The sequence below is a fragment of the Mixophyes fleayi genome, chromosome 5, assembly GCF_038048845.1.
Source record: "Mixophyes fleayi isolate aMixFle1 chromosome 5, aMixFle1.hap1, whole genome shotgun sequence".
NCBI classification, from domain to species: domain Eukaryota; kingdom Metazoa; phylum Chordata; class Amphibia; order Anura; family Limnodynastidae; genus Mixophyes; species Mixophyes fleayi.
This window is the reverse complement of record NC_134406.1, coordinates 41839315-41855664: the sequence shown is the minus strand read 5'-3', so window position 1 is coordinate 41855664 and position 16350 is coordinate 41839315. Positions and strand designations below refer to the sequence as shown.

At 39.2% G+C, this 16350-nt stretch overlaps 1 protein-coding gene across 3 annotated transcripts in view; it reads left to right on the top strand.

The window, feature by feature from the left end:
- Positions 1 to 393: 393 nt before the first annotated feature.
- WDR37 (WD repeat domain 37) overlaps positions 394 to 16350 on the top strand; it is a 116082-nt gene continuing 100125 nt past the window's right edge. For 2 of the 3 annotated variants that reach the window (XM_075212083.1, XM_075212080.1), the window contains exons 1-2: positions 395 to 511; positions 4467 to 4534. The gene's annotated coding sequence lies outside the window, so the exon portion shown is untranslated. Of the gene's footprint in view, positions 512 to 4466; positions 4535 to 16350 lie in introns of all 3 variants that reach the window. The other variant, XM_075212081.1, reaches the window with a different exon arrangement.

Genomic DNA, 16350 nt, shown 5'->3' with positions numbered 1-16350 from the left:
AACAGATATATACAAATAAATATCATAGATTTCAACCAGAGAACGTAAAATAAAATTTTTTCAAATGACCTGCTGCAGTTTGATTCTCTACATCCCTACTAGAGCCATCTTCACCGTCTATAGCAGTTCACCAAATACGAAAACCTGCCAACACCCTCCTGTGAAATACATCCAAGTGTATTATTTAATTCTGGTTATTAGATATACATATATGTCATGTATATGTCGTTAAATAAAACAATATATGACTATAAACATCCTAGTGCAGCGAGTCTGACAGCAGGGAGTGGGCGTGGCTAGGGCACCTGGAGCTCTTGACATACGTTTTTTTCCACCAATGGCTGAAAAGGCGATTTGTCCAATCGGCGCAGAGCGTTGCGGTAGAGCAGGAAGGGGGCGTGACTTCCGTTGTCAGGAGAAATGTCCGGAGCTGGAGGTGCGTGTGCTGGGTAATAAGGAGGCGGTGTGGTGGTGGTGGGTGCCCGGCTGTTGTGGGGTGGTCTGAGCACAGGTAATGGTGGGCAGCGGCGGGCCTGGAGGGAGTGGGATCCGGGTACATGTTGGTGTCCTAGTGACGGGAGGTGAGGATGGAGATAAGAGCAGGGTGGAGGCGGGTGATAACACTGTGCTGATGATAACACAGGACACTGTGTACCAGACATGACTGGAGGGAGCAGTGGTTGTACATGGCTGCTCATGGGGTCATGGAATGACTGCTAATCACCTGTCTGTCACTGTTCAGGAGAGAGGGGCTGTGCATAGAGATCAGCCTGTATTGGTAGTGGGGGATATTGGTGTGTTATTAATATATAGGTTACTGGCATCTGTTGTCATCCTGTCCCTGCTTCTGAAGATCAGCTGGCAGCTTCCTGAAATGTCATTTGTACCCCCCGTCTCCACATACATTATGTCCCTTTACCTGACTATGAATTACATTATTATCTGCATGATGGCATGCTATGCATATATTACCATATATAGTCTCATCTGCAGCCACTAAAAATCTTAGGCTTATAGATTTTATAGTTTTCATATGCATGTTCTTGGTGTGCTGTCTTGAAATTTAAATGTTCTCCTATGTACAGTACGTTATTTATGTGCCATATCTAAAATGTAGTTTCTGGAATTTACATATTTGCTCCTGTTCATGTTGACATTGGAATGTCAGTAGTATGAGCCTCGGTGTCTTTAGTAGATGTTGTTTAAAAATGGCTTTTGTTTTTTTTAACCTCTTACTATCTATTCTTGCACAGTTTATCTTTTCGTAACTGCAGTCAACTTAGATTTAAAGGGTATTTGCTGCCCACTTATCAGACTTTTACATACTTATATTCACTTCTTATGTAATTCAGGATCTGAGATGAATGTTTCTATCCATGAAGCTGCATGTGTTTGGCAGATGACCATGTCATGTGATGATGCTTTGTTTCTCTGAAACAAGTTGTCTATTGATTTAGTGTGTTATAAAAACAATATTTACAATAGTGATAAAGTGTTACCTGAGTTTTGGGCTATATTACAATTTGCCCTAAGCAATTTTCTTAAAGACATTTCTGGGCATGGAAACAGATTGTATGTCTGTTTTCCATAGTTTGTTGATTTGCGTCACTGCCTTAATAAGATCACATGCTCATCTTTTCCTTCTCCATTTGCAAAAGCCTGGCATTGTGTGTTAATCTATTAATGCTGAACAATGCATTATTTTATGATATGGGAAATACAGTGTCTGTGTGCTCTCCCAAAAGAGGTGCCTCAATGGCATATAAATCTCTGAAAATGAGTGCATCATGTTAAGAGACTCTGCAACCGCTTTTGGAATCCTAATGTTAAATTATGCTCCTTTTGCTTTAAATAATACCTAGTGCATGGTAGGTGGTATAACTTATATTTTAGATGTCTTCTGTGCACTGAAAACATTGGTTACTCAACCATGTGTTCTTGTTTCTTCAATAGAAAATCTTATAGAGATAATATTTCAAATAGCCACTTATGACAGTTTGCTAAATATTGCTTTTTCAATCATTCATAATATCTACATTTTTAAAGGTCTGGGACAGTGATGTTTTGGTTTGTATGTCACTTAAGGATGTGTTGTTAGCGGGGAAAGGGAGCCATGATATGGCTGAGATAGAGTAACCATTGTTAGGTGATTGATGATAGAGAGTAGATGATGGCATCAATATTGTGATGGCATCTCTACTATTGTAGAGATGGTGGGGTATGTGGGAAGTGTGCATTGATGCGGACACAGTATCTAGAGAAAGTTATTTCTAATGTACATTTTGAAAATCTAACAGTATATACATTGAAAAACTGTATTTGCTGGTGTAGAAGTGATTGACAGCAGTATGACATGTGAATTGTAATGCAGTGGCAGATGAGGCCTGATGATTACACCTAGGGAGAGGTGAGATGCAGTATGATGAGGTCATGTCTGCTTGAGTAACAGGGAAAGGCTTACAAATGATGATATGACTAACGTGTAATATAAAACTTGATAATAGTAGAGTTTTTAATGTTGCACTCATAGAAAAGTGTGAAGGAAAATGTCCACCCATTCTATGGTGTATTAATAGCAATAGAATACATTGTACAGCACATATACACCTGAAAAAACTTAATTACGTGTATGTCACTAAATCTATCCAGCATGCTATCTCTCCTAACCCTTTGTTGGTTACCGTACTAAATATCACAATTTGGCTGTGAGGGAGCCTTTCGGTGAAGCGATTTCCTCACAGTTTTGGAAGAAGAAATGTTTTGTACAGACTGGTGTATTCTCAATCAGGGGAATGATTATTGATGTTACTGTAATTAATTAGGGAAACAACTGATATGGTATGCTGTGCCATTTCAGCCTTTTGCCCTATATCCATAGGCTTTTTAGCTCTTCGCTATTTTATTTTTAACATAGTTATAGTAGAAAGGTGCAGTGAGACTTCACAATGCATATTTCATTAGGGCTCAATATATTAAAGTTTTTTTTTTTTTTTTTTTTTTGTTTTATTTTTTAAACCTAACCTGTTAAAACATGAAAATTATGCTTCTAGGAAAAACTTCTGAGGCTTGCTGCCTAAGTCATCACAGAAATGAAAGGTGTGATGTAGAATTTCCACTAAGCACACATTTTCTTCTGAAGGGGAGAGACTTAATGAAGTCGCCAAGGATGTGAATTTGGGAGTGTTTATGCTGGATTTCTATGAATCTTATAGATTATCTTTAGTTTATGCACATTTTGCTTTAAAGAATATCTAAAACAAGCTAGTGATTGTTACCCTGATACACTTCATGGGCCACATGGGCATCCTCTAATCTTCAGGATGGCCGCACTTTACGTCTAATCTCGACAATAAATCATACTTTCCTACTTTGGGCAAGTTATTTCCGGGAGAGCGGTGTGGCTGTTGGGGGCGTGGTGCGACCAAACGCGTCATTTTGGCCCCGCCACCAGCGGCGGACATGTCGTTTTGTATCGGGGGCAGGGCCTAAATGACACGATTCACTGTGAATCGCGTCATTTTGCAACGGCAGTAGCGGGATGCGGGAGATTTGCCATCTCTCCCGGGAGTCCGTGAGACGGGCTTGAATTTCGGGAGTCTCCCGGACATTCCGGGAGAGTTGGCACGTATGCAATAAATTTTAAAAATACATTTAATGAAAGAAAGATACCTATCTGTAATCACATATCAACAGACATTTTAAACAAGTGTTACAAGCTAGAAGAAAGAAATCTGACAATAAAGCAGGAAGGAACTGGAGGCCGCAGGTGAAGGCTTGGAGGGCTGCATAGGGCTATCTGTTGCACATCACTGTACTTGGTGGTATAACATATCATAGATTCTTGCGGTGTGCGGAATACATTGATTACAAAACTGTGTTCTGGGGATTAGCAGTAACAGAGGTATTGATTATTATAGGTGTTCTGGGAAAGTCTGTACATTGTTTACCTTACAGGGGTAATATTTTCAAACCATTACAAATTTGCAAAATATCGTTTTTTTTTATGATTCATAATATCTAAATTGTTAAGACTAGGACAAGATTGTTTGGATTGTCTGTCCCATAAGGGTGTGTTATGAGTCATTGATGTGGAAAGTTACTTAATTAGAACAATGATTTTGCTTCTTTGTACATGTCTTATATTTGGTAGATGTATAAGCATGATTTCTGCACAATGTGCTCTTTGCTGCTAATAGACAATAAGCCACATTGGTTTAATTACAAAAGAATAACCCTGCATATAATAATTATTTTCTTAGTGTTACATTCATTCATACATTAGAGGTCTTGGAGTGCCAAGCATATTTTATCATCAACAGAAATTTAATTTTGGTGGTTTTCACCAATGCAAGTGTATTTTAAAGCATATACTATGTTTCAATGCTTGTTAAACTAGGTTTTATTTAATTTATTTTTTTCTTTCTTGTTATTGCTATATCTTTAGAATGTGTTTCTTTGTACTCCAGGTTACTGCATTTCATATCAAACATCATAGAACTCTAATGGGCCAAGAGGATATCTGTACTTAAAACAGGTGAGCAAGTCATTTTCATAATGTGATGCTTTGTAGTCTGGGCTTATAGTGATGCAAAGCCTATGACCCACTGACTTTAAAACCAGAAAAAAAATCTACGTTTTGAAGGTGGAAAGTGCTCCTGTAGTTAGATATTATGTGTAATGAGGAATGTTGATTCATGTGAATGCGTCAGCTGTTGGCATTGCACGCTGTGCTTTACAGCTCAAGCACTTGAAAGTGTTCCCTATTGAGTTACTGCTCTAACTAGGTGACTATCTATTGTCTAACTAGGGGAGTGCTTTTCACCACTGCAGTGTTCTGCTGGAGAACCGTGGAATTAGGAAACACTCTTTATCTCTTTCCTTACTTGAGGCATTGGTATCACAATAAAATGTGATGCTTCAGTCTTCAAAACATCCCTGACAATGACAGCATTACTTGACATCCTTTTCTGTGAATCCTTGCTTCCGGTGTTATTTCATGATGTTTATAATATGTTTGTTCCGGGATATTTATAAATAAGCAAGCTGCTGTTTGAAGAACTGGTGCTTCTAAAGTGGTGTTTATTTGTATTCTGTTTATTCTTGGTCTTTGTCCTGGTTTGAGGTAGAGAATGTTTTTGCATTTTAATGTACACAAATATCCATTTTTAAGGAACATTTTTTCTTTTGCATATAGCATTTTATGAATATTATAAAATGCTGGTATTAAATCATATGTGTTGGAAGGAATGTGGGAAATGTATATGCTATTAAAATGTGCTCTATTTGGTTTAGCAGCTACCCCACAAGACATAACCGCAGATGAGGTTTGTTCTCTGTGCATTAGGTAATATTAATATGGAATTCTTGTCCCTGGATTTTGGTGTGAGTTTTGTGCGGTTCCATAGAACTGCTGATTCTCGGCGCTTTAAAGCCATTGTCTTCAAATGGCAATTTTATTAATTTGTCAAATTTATTAAATGGCAAAAGTGCAGTTTTAAAAAAATGACTTCAAAGCGCCGGGAATCGGCCGTTCTGTGGAACTGTCGCATAGTAAATATACTCCTTGTGTTATATGCTTTCAATATAATCTGACAGTGCATTCTACTATCTGTAATCAGAGCTGGATCATTCATTAGTCAACGTGGGCTGCTACCTAGGGACCAGTGGTCACTGATGGGCCGGGGTTACTGTAACCGTTTTTCTTTTTTGACAAATGTAGGAGTCTCAAAATCAGTATGTTGCCTAGGGCCCCATTCGGTCTTAATCTAGCTCTGCCAGCAACGAAATATCTGGATTGAAGCACCACTATATTTATTTCCTTTCTAGATATTCCTTCTTTATGTGTGCTGAAAGCCCTGCTTCCCATCTCTAGCTTCTCCACTCCCCTTACAAATTGTAGGTATAAGTACTTAATTTCTGTATCATATATACGTTTATGTGCAGAATATGAGCTGGCACCCTCCTCCGTTCCGTCTAACACTAATACACACATCATACCACCTTTTGTTCATGGGCCATTCCCTTGCGCTGTTTGCTTTTCTACTAGGTGCTTTCCAAAATCAGCCCTTTGTTTTTGATGTCTGCCCCTTTAGCCATTGTCTGTCTTGTTCCAAACTGCATAGACACCTTGTGCCACCTGTATCTCAGTGATGTCACTAGTACCTAGTAAACTGATTCTCATCATAAATTTATTGGTTTAGTCACACAATGGCTGCCTATACTTTTTGTTGTTGAAAAGTCTATTTTAATGTCTTAAATCGCTGATCTAGCCCTTTTTAATGGAAAAAAAAGTGTTGCTAGCTGTGTGACTTCAAGGAGGATGAATGAAGCTTGGTAAAAGAGTTGTGAAAATATAGTAAATTTAAGGTGGGCCTTAAAAGCCCAAAAAAACTCCATGAAATGCTAAATACTTGAGATAAATGTCAAGCTGCTGGAGCTTTATATAAGGATAACACTGGATGAATGTTTGAAATATAGACGGTGCCCCGTGCATTTGTTCTGTGTCATGGCATTCATTGTTTGCATTACTTCTAAGAGCTACTTGCATATCTGCTTGCTGTGTTATTATGAATGCTTCAGTACATTTCTAAACCTTGGGATTCTGTGTGAATTCTTATTCTTCTTGAATTTTACTACAAGCGCTTAAACAAAAAAATAGACATGTTAAAATGGCACCAAATTTTCCTTTTTTCAATCAAACGCCTTTTAAAGTAAATGTGTATTATGCACATTCATGTGGTTTAAAAATATCTTCAAAATCAAAGACAATATAAATAATAATAAAATAAAGTATTTCCCTTTTCAACTATTTTTAAATATCGGAAAAAAATTAAAAGTTCTTCAATTTGGTTTAATCTCATTGATAAAGAGCACATGACACATTTTACTTATGTTTTTGCATAAATAAGTCTGCGTGAAAAATCCATTTGCTACCACCCCTATATAGAAGCATATCCTTCGACAGTTTAGTCTGGAGCATGCATGTTTGTGTTCACGTCCTACCAAGGGCAAAAGGCAGCTGCAGTGGAAAGCCTTGCGAAAGAGAGAAATCGATCAAGACCTAAAAGATATACAGTTTCCTAGAATTTCCCAAGAAGGCCGTAGAATCTCCCTGTAATTATAGCTGAATTGGATGAAACTATCAAATCATCCAGCCCTCCTATGAAAAAGTCCTGGACCCAATGGGTTTTCAGTCGCCTATTATAAGACTTTTAAAGATAAATTAACACCCATCTTTCTACAGACCTTCAATGAGATATCTGGTGAGACTGGTTAGTTTGCACAACCCATGGAGGCACACATTATTGTCACCCCAAAGGAGGCAAAGGCCCCTTCCCTATGCCCCAGCTACTATCTAATGTCACTCCTCAATATAGATGTTAAATTGTTTGCCAAACTTATCACAAACTTTCTCAATGTGATTCACACCCGATCAGGTGGGTTTTGTGCCAGTAAGAAGGGCACAAGACAACACAACCAAAGTTGTAGACATGTCTCATCTGATCTTGACCTTGAGAACTCCAACCATCCTTCTATCTACCAGTGCCAAAAGGGCCTTTAGAGTAGTCTGGTGTTTCATGACAAAAGTGCTTGGGCACATGGTAATGGGTCCATCCTGTTTGCACAAGATCTTATCCCTATACAAATCCTCATCGACTAAGATAAAAATTAATGGCATCTTCTCGGAGTCCATGAATATCTCCAACGGCACCTGCCAGAGTTGCCCTCCATCCGCATTCATTTTTGTTCTCTGCATGGCCAGGGCAAACCATCAAAATCAGGATGTCTCAGGCCTTATTATGGGTAAGAAAAATTACCGCCTAGCCTTGTTTGTCGATGACTTATTAACATAATCACAAACCTGACTTGATGGAGAAGTTCAAAAAAATTATTCATCTATCAAATTGTCAAATGAATGACAAAGTCGATGGCCCTAAACACTTCAGTGTCTGATCGTATGATAGCGGGTCTTCAGGCTGCCTTTTCACTTTACGTGGCAATCCTCCTTCCATATCTGTTATCTGGGGATAGCTATTGCTAGAGACAATGGTCAGTTGTTTAATCTTAACTGTTCCCCTCCTCTGTCAAAAATTCGTAGACACCTGGAGATATGGTCTTCGCAAAAGATCTCGTGGTTTTGGAGACTCAACAGCATAAAAATGAATGAACCTGATGTTGTCTTCACTCTGCAGACCGTTCTTTTAAGAAACCCACCTAAATTCTTTGACCTCCAGAAGATTGTTAAAAACTTTGTCTGGGGGTGCTAAAAGGCCAATATTTAAAAACACAATATTGTTTAGACGCAAGCATCAAGGTGGCCTGCAGCTTCCCATGTTTTCGAGTTATCATCACGCTATATCTCTTGGAGGATTCATGTAATGGACTAGGGAAGATGGGCATAAGTAGGGGGTAGAAGTGAAAAATTCTACTCTAAAAACCCCCTTACACATACTACTTTCGCTCTCCAAAGTACCCAGAAATTATAGGCCCCTCAATTGAAGCTTGGAACAAGCTAATGGCATGAGATTGTCTACACTCGCCCATCTTTTCCCCCATACTACTCAACCAAGATAACCCTCCTGCCCTTACACAGGGGACTGATGCGGTTGCAGGAGTCACAAGACTAGGACATATTTTCCCATTGGTGGTCTATGGGAAGATGTTGTAGAGACTCAACATAAATTTGTATAAGGCTTCTGTACATGTGTACTATGTGGTTACAAGTATTTCTAAAGCAGATGGAGATTCAATGAAGCACCTGGTTCATTGTATCATTTTTTTTTTTTTTTTGCGGGAATTTGATAACATTATCCCATTTTATACATAGTTACGATAGTCCGGTAAAAGATAGTTGGACAAGAAGTCCCGGCTGACACATGCTTCTATCTTATACATGTATCCCAATTTCCAAGTACAACAAAACTCTATTGATACACTTGAACAACACACGCCTCCTAACAGGCGTATATACGTATTTTTGCATGTGCCACAATTGCCCAAAAATGCACATTTAGAGCATCTGCATGCCCAGACCCTGCTTGCCAGGCCAGGCGCAGGTGGGCGTAAGTTCCAGAATCATGCAAGTCTATATAGGAGCATATGGGTGCACATACTTTCTGGGTATGTGCTGATGTAAACTAGTGTATGTGCCACTCTGAAACAGCCCTGTTTATACTCTGCTTCTCAGCTCCTAAATGACCTTGATGTACTCCAATGACAAGTTACCAGGTTGAACTGAGCAATAATTGAGCACTTCTTTACCCCATGTGACTTCCAAACTGTTTTTATTTTTTCCGTCCATTACAATAATGACACCGTTTAGTTGCATATATCATTTACCAACGAAATGCATTTACTTTTCTAAACCAGAAAATGCAATTCTTATTGTTATTTCCCAAACGCCAGTAATGACCTACAGTTGAGGTGCATAGACAACAATAGGTGATTTTAAAGGAAATCTCCATCCAAAACTTGAAATTTAGTTATGTGTGGAACTCTGTTTAAACTCATATGCAGTGGATTAGCCTAGCTCTAATCTGGTGTCTGTAGGTACTCTCTTCCATGTTCTGAATTCTGCCCAAAACAAAATTTTGTTTAATGTAATTTAAAAAGCTTGTGCTTGGGCAGATTTAATTATGTAGTTTCTTTTTTACTCTTGCTTTTAAGACTTTAAACTTGGGTAAATATTCTGTTATTTTGGCAGCTGGTGTAGTTTAGTAACCTTCGTTTTTTTTTCTTTTTGTCTTTTTTTTCTTTTTTAAATCGTTTACATCCTAAAACTCAGCAGCATGCCAGAGATTACCATGAAAAACTCCAGAAGCTGAACAGAGTTATGTTAATATGCTCTCATTGTTTGGCTAGTGTAGTTGCATTTTAATGTGCACACAGTCCAGCCTATATCCACACAAGCACATAAAGAAATGTTTCTGTTTAGCTATGTGGATACATGGCTGGATGACCTTAGGGCATCTGTTGCAGGAAATCTCTGAATCTAATAAGCTGGATAGGGAAATTGAGTGTACACAAGCTAATAACGCCTGTAGCTAATAGGAGCCTTGATTCTGCAGCTCACTTGTTTGATTTTCCTCCTCTCTATGGAATGAGAAGCTGCTTAAATCCCTTGAGATTTGTTGTAGATAAATGAGGAGAAATTTTGTTTAGGTGATTAAATAGTCTAATGAGTGCTCCCAGTCCTGTATTTGACTTCCTGAGACCAAGAGCAGACTATCCCCTTAGTAAAAGTAATCTAATAACAATTTGACTGGTGAGGTCACATGCTTTTGCGCAGTTGCACCCCCTCATACAGGTAAGCACATGGATTTGTGAGCACTGATGGTTGTCTGCAGGAGTTCAACTGTTTGGGGAGAGTTAAACCGTTTGTGGGGAGTTCCTATCTGAGTACAGAGCATGACTTTAGTCTCTAGCCACAAGATGCAGTGCATAACTTGAACTGTTATTTCTTCCTGATGCCAGTAAGTGGAAAAGCCACCAGGTGTCTATGTAATGGACAGCAAATGGAATCATGAACTGCACACAACAACGTGGTGACATCTCCAACAGGTGTATTTATTTCAGTAAGAAATGGAAGACTAACCTTCCGTGGCCTCTTAAGTGATCCTGAAGAGGGGGCCACACTCCTCCAGAACACATTCCTTCTTTTCTGCCCTGTTGTAACATGCCTTATAACTTTAATACATAAAAGTCAAATAATATAAAATCAGTAGATTGGAATATAATCTTTTTTTGTGCTTATTATTGTGTTTTTGCCAGAGGAATGCACCTTAAAATGCCAATATGTACAGAGACTTATCTGCAAAACATACCATGGACTATAATGTTCAGACAATAGTGTTCTGCTGTGAAGCTAATATGGTGAGTACCAGGCCTTCAGAACTCAGGGCATAGCTAATACATCATAATAAACTAGTAAGTGGTTACTGTGCATCCTGTTCACTGTTTTCAAGGCACATTGCTCTTGTTTAGCAATGCAAAGCAAAAATGCTTTTTAATTTTTTTTATTTTTTTTTGAGCTAATGTTTTTCAGATGGATCTGTTATCTGGTTATCTGTATGTTATCTGGTCCTATTGATCCTTCCTTTTTTTATTTTTACTAATTTAATGAATATATATAAATAAGGTTTAAGTAGTGTATGATTTCTTGTAACTTTTTCCGTCTGTGAATTGGAGCAAAAGGTAGGGCAATACCTCATTTAAAATGGGTTTGTACAAAAAAAATAAAGGTTTGTGTTTGTGTACAGTCATGGCCAGAAGATTTGAGTGACACAAGTATTGGTTTTCACAAAGTTTGCTGCTTCAGTGTTTTTAGAGCTTTTTGTCAGATGTTACTATAGTATACTGAAGTAAAATAACAACAAGCGCTTCATAAGTGTCAAAGGCTTTTATTGACAATTACATTAAGTTTATGCAAAGAGTCAATATTTGCCGTGTTGACCCTTCTTTTTGAAGATCTCTGCAATTCGCCCTGGCATGCTGTCAATGAACTTCTGGGCCCCATACTGACTGATGGCTGCCCATTCTTGCCTAAACAATACTTGGAGTTTGTCAGAATTTGTGGGTTTTTGTTTGTCCATCCGCTTCTTGAGGATTGACCACAAGTTCTGAATGGGAATAAGGTCTGGGGAGTTTCCTGGCCATGGACCCAAAATTTCGGTGTTTTGATCTCCAAGCCACTTAGTTATCACTTTTGCCTTATGGCAAGGTGCTCCATCATGCTGGAAAATGCATTGTTCATCACCAACCTGTTCTTGGATAGTTGGGAGAAGTTGCTCTTGAAGGATGTTTTGGTACCATTCTTTATTCATTGTTGTGTTCATAGGCAAAATTATGAATGAGCCCACTTCCTTGCCTGAGAAGCAACCCCACACATGAATGGTCTTAGGGTGTTTTACTGTTGGCATGACACAGGACGACTGATTGTAGTGCTCACCTTTCCTTCTCTGGACAAGTGTTTTTCAGATGCCCCAAACAATCTGAAAGGTGATTCATAAAAAAAAAATGACCTTACCCCAATCCACAGCGGTCCAATCCCTGTACCTATTGAAGAATTTCAGTCTCTCCCAGATGTTTATCCTAGAGAGAAGTGGCTTCTTTGCTGGCCTTCTTGACACCAGGCCATCCTCCCTCCAAAAGTCTAAACCTCACTGTGCGTGCAGATGCACTCACACCTGCCTGCTGCCATTCCTGAGCAAGCTCTGCACTGATGGTGCCCCGATCTCACAGCTGAATCAACTTTAGGAGACTGTCCTGGCGCTTGCTGGATGTTCTTGGGCACCCTAAAGCCTTCTTCACAACTGTTGAACCTCCTCTCCTTGAAGTTCTTGATGATTCGGTAACTGGTTGATTTAGGTGCAATCTTACTAGCAGCAATATCCTTGTCTGTGAAGCTCTTTTTGTGCAAAGAAATGATGACTGCACGGGTTTCCTTGCAGATAACCATGGTTAACAGAGGACGAACAATGATTTCAAGCACCACCCTCTTTTTTAAAGCTTCCAGTCTGTTATCCTAACTCAATCAGCATGACAGGATGATCTCCAGCCTTGTCCTCGTCAACACTCTCACCTGTTTTAATGAGCGAATCGCTCACCTGATGTCAGCTGATCCTTTTGTGTCAGAGCTGAAATGCAGTGGAAATGTTGTTTTTGGGATAAAGTTCATCGTCATGGCAAAGAGGAACTTTGACATTAATTGCAATTCATTTGGTCACTTCATGACATTCTGGAGTATATGCAAATTGCCATCATAGAAACTGAGGCCGCAGACTTTGTGAAAAATAATATTTGTGTCATTCTCAAAACTTTTGGCCATGACTGTATGTGTGCGTGTGTATATAACTAACACACACACACACACACACACACACACACACACACACATCATTTTCCAGCACATCCCACAGATTCTCAACCTGATTGAGATCTGGGGAATTTGGAGCCCAAGTCAACATGTTATCATGTTCCTCAAACCCTTCCTGTGCAATTTTTGCAGTGTGGCGGGGTACATTACCCTGCTGAAGAGTCTGCTTCCATCAGGGAATACTGTTGCCATGAAGGGGTGTACTTGGTCTGCAACAATGCTTAGATAGGTGGTACGTGTCAATGTTCCATCCACTTGAATGCCAGGACCCAAGATTCTCCCAACAGAACATTGGCAGGAGCATCACACTGCCTCCGCCGGCTTGCCTTCTTCCCATATCGCATCCTGGCACCATCCCTTCCTCAAGTAAGCTACACACACATCCCATACGTTGCACACCTTTTTATCATAGCCAAACATTAACTCATTCTGCATTTTGTGCTACAGTAGCTCTTCTTTGGGATTGGACCAGAGGTACTAGCCTTAGCATCAAGTCTCAATGATGCGAGTGGGAAGCAAAGTCTACGTTTTGTAGCTTTCCAATACACAGTTCTTACCCCACAGGGGAATTAAGAGTAGTGGTTATTTTTTTTTATTTTTTTTTAGCCATGTGGTACTGACAGCACCTTCTTTGCACAGCTGTACTGTAGTTTTCATAAATGTTCCTTTGTCTGATATTGAAAGAATAAGACCTTGATGAGCTCAAAATTTGTCTTTTGAATATTGGATGTGTGCAGCGAAACACATTACATATTAAGTAAATGTTTTTGGGCAGCTGTCTTTTAGATCTGTGCTGTCCCAAGTTTTTCATGGATTGGTACTACATACATGTCAGTGACATACTCAGAGACCAGATCCCATTACAACATCTTGCACAATAATGGTTATAGGTTTTTGAATTTTTTTTTAAACCTGTTATTTGAGAGACTGCAGTTTGAGAGCCCACGTGGGAGAGATCTTGTTATTGCTTTCATGCTGCTTTAAAAGCAAACGCATGAAGCAATTTTAATACTGTTTGTTCTGGAAAAAAAAATGGTGTTTTTAATAGCATCCATGTGATCCTCACCCTTACCTGGCAAGCCTCCGTAATGTATTTCATTTACCACAATATGGTGTAGTGTGGGTTTTTCTATGTTATAAATGTCTGTCTCCAAAGCTCCTGTTGTAGAGACAAGTTATTATTAGTAGGAAGCTATAGGTTTGAAGACGCTGCATACAACATTAGAGCTAAATTGTGCATGTGTGGCAAGGGAAACTTGTCCCTTTCATTGCTACTGTAATCACAAAGTTTTTATTATTATAAAAGTGAATCTATGGCTTTGTTTTACACTTCTTGATGAAGCCTGAACATGTTCTCCTTGAGCGTCCCCATTATGCTAAACAGTTTGCCTTGGCAGCCTTGCCTCCATTCAACCACCCTCTCACCCCTTTGTCATCTCTTTAAACCAATAAGAAGCATTGGGATAACAGATGTAAATTATGGAGGCTGGCATTGAGACACTGGTCAGCCCACTTGACTCACTAATACGCTGAATGGGCAGAATGGTGTCTCTCCAGTGCCATCCACCCTCCTCTGCAACCGCCATCCTTATGCTTTTCACTGGTCAGTAGCACAAATGGGAACTTTTTCTATGTGGTTTTTCTCTTGGGTGAATGGATGCTTTGTGGTTTTATTTTTTTAATAGCAATTACTAAAGCTCAGACTTTTCAAAAACAAGCAAAAAATCTGCATTGTGTGGGTGGATGTAGCCATTCCTATGGTGATTATTATTGCTGGAAGAGGGAAGTCTGAGCCCACACATTTTTTTCCAATTAAATATTCCACTTAAAAACCAGATCTAAGACCCAGAAGTCCTACCAAGAAACCTTCAGTGTTTAAACAATATTAAACTACTGTAGTGAAAAGAGAGGAACTTTAGTTATGATTAACCAATAACATAATTTGGGAGAAATAAGGCCTAATCATAACGGCAGTGTAAATATGTTATATCAAATGAATCCATTGATAAATTGAGCTACTACGGTGTAAAATATGAAGTCAGAGGGTCTGGTGTGTGTTTACCTGATACTTCTGCCAACGTCTATGTTAAAAAATAACAGCACCGCTTTCAGAGAAAGCTGAGCAGCTTCAAAGGCTCCTGAGGTGAATTGCATCCTGACCTAGGAGAGTTTTTTTGACACCGAACGAGACTTTGGACTGATAGGAGCGAGCCGTTCACAGCTTGTGGTCTTACACAAGGAGATCACGTGATGACTTCCTGTATCTTATGTAGTCAAAGGCAACACATAAAGGTTCTCTAAGCAGGCATATAGAAATATGAACTTCAAAGAAAATGCCTTCATATTTCATATTTTGGGAAATTTGTGTGGTACTCCATACTGAGGGGCAGAAACCACACCAGCGGTACCAGGGAACATGTATTTGGGAAAGGTATGTCATATTGTTATAATCCCATAATATTTGGTATTTAAATGTGTGAGAGATTATGTCCGATGTATTGACAGGAGAGTTATGTTTCTGGGATATATCCGAGAAAAGTTAAGACAGGTCAAAACTTAAGAATACTTTTGAACAAAATCTAGGTGACACCCAAGGGAGATTTCCGCCCCCACATTAGAATTCACACTGCTTCTGTGAATGTCGTCCCATTTTGCTTAAAACTTTTGTTGTGAAGGGACAAACTCTGTCTTTTGGGAAATGAATCCTCATTGATAAGCCAATTTCTCTTGGCGCAGATTATGCCAACTTGTCTGTAAGTTATACTCTGAATTTTACCCCTTGATTTTACCTGTTACACAAGATTTTATTTGTATGGCAATTGTTTATTTTATATAACCTGTAAGCATTGTACTTTGTGTATTAAATCTAACACTTAATTAGGGATGTCCTTATTGCTCTAAACAAACTCACTGCCTGACTTGAAGAGAGAGATTGCTTGACCATGCTAAACCTTTAAATACTGAGTGGTGAATTGTGAATACATCTATATACCAAGCAGAGTGTGTGCCTGCATGCACATTTGTGTCATAGAGCCTTGTAGAGTTAAGTGTTAACCCTTTGATTGCTGGTGTGTGCCTTGCTAACTGTGTGTAACAAGGACTGCTCATTGTGTGCCAGTGTGAGGCTGTGTATTGGCATCCTATTGCCCTTATTCAATAGGTGGTGGCAAACCGAGGTGGGTATGGTTGTGTGAGCGTTGTTCGGGGGTGATTCAGCAAATCTGTAACCTGTGCGATAGGTGAGAGGAAGATTGAGTGCTGGAATCGTGTGTAACCCCACACAGTAAACCCTTCCAAGTCACAAGTGCGCAGAGTGCGGGCTGTAAAGGCAGTTAGGAGAGGTTTTTTGACAAAATAGAGGTAATATTTCGTTTGAATGTGTGAACAATATGATAAGATATTAAACCAGGAAGTAGCTAGAGGGGGCTATTCGTGACAACTACATTCCCTGGTTTTTTGCTTATCTTGTCGTCTTT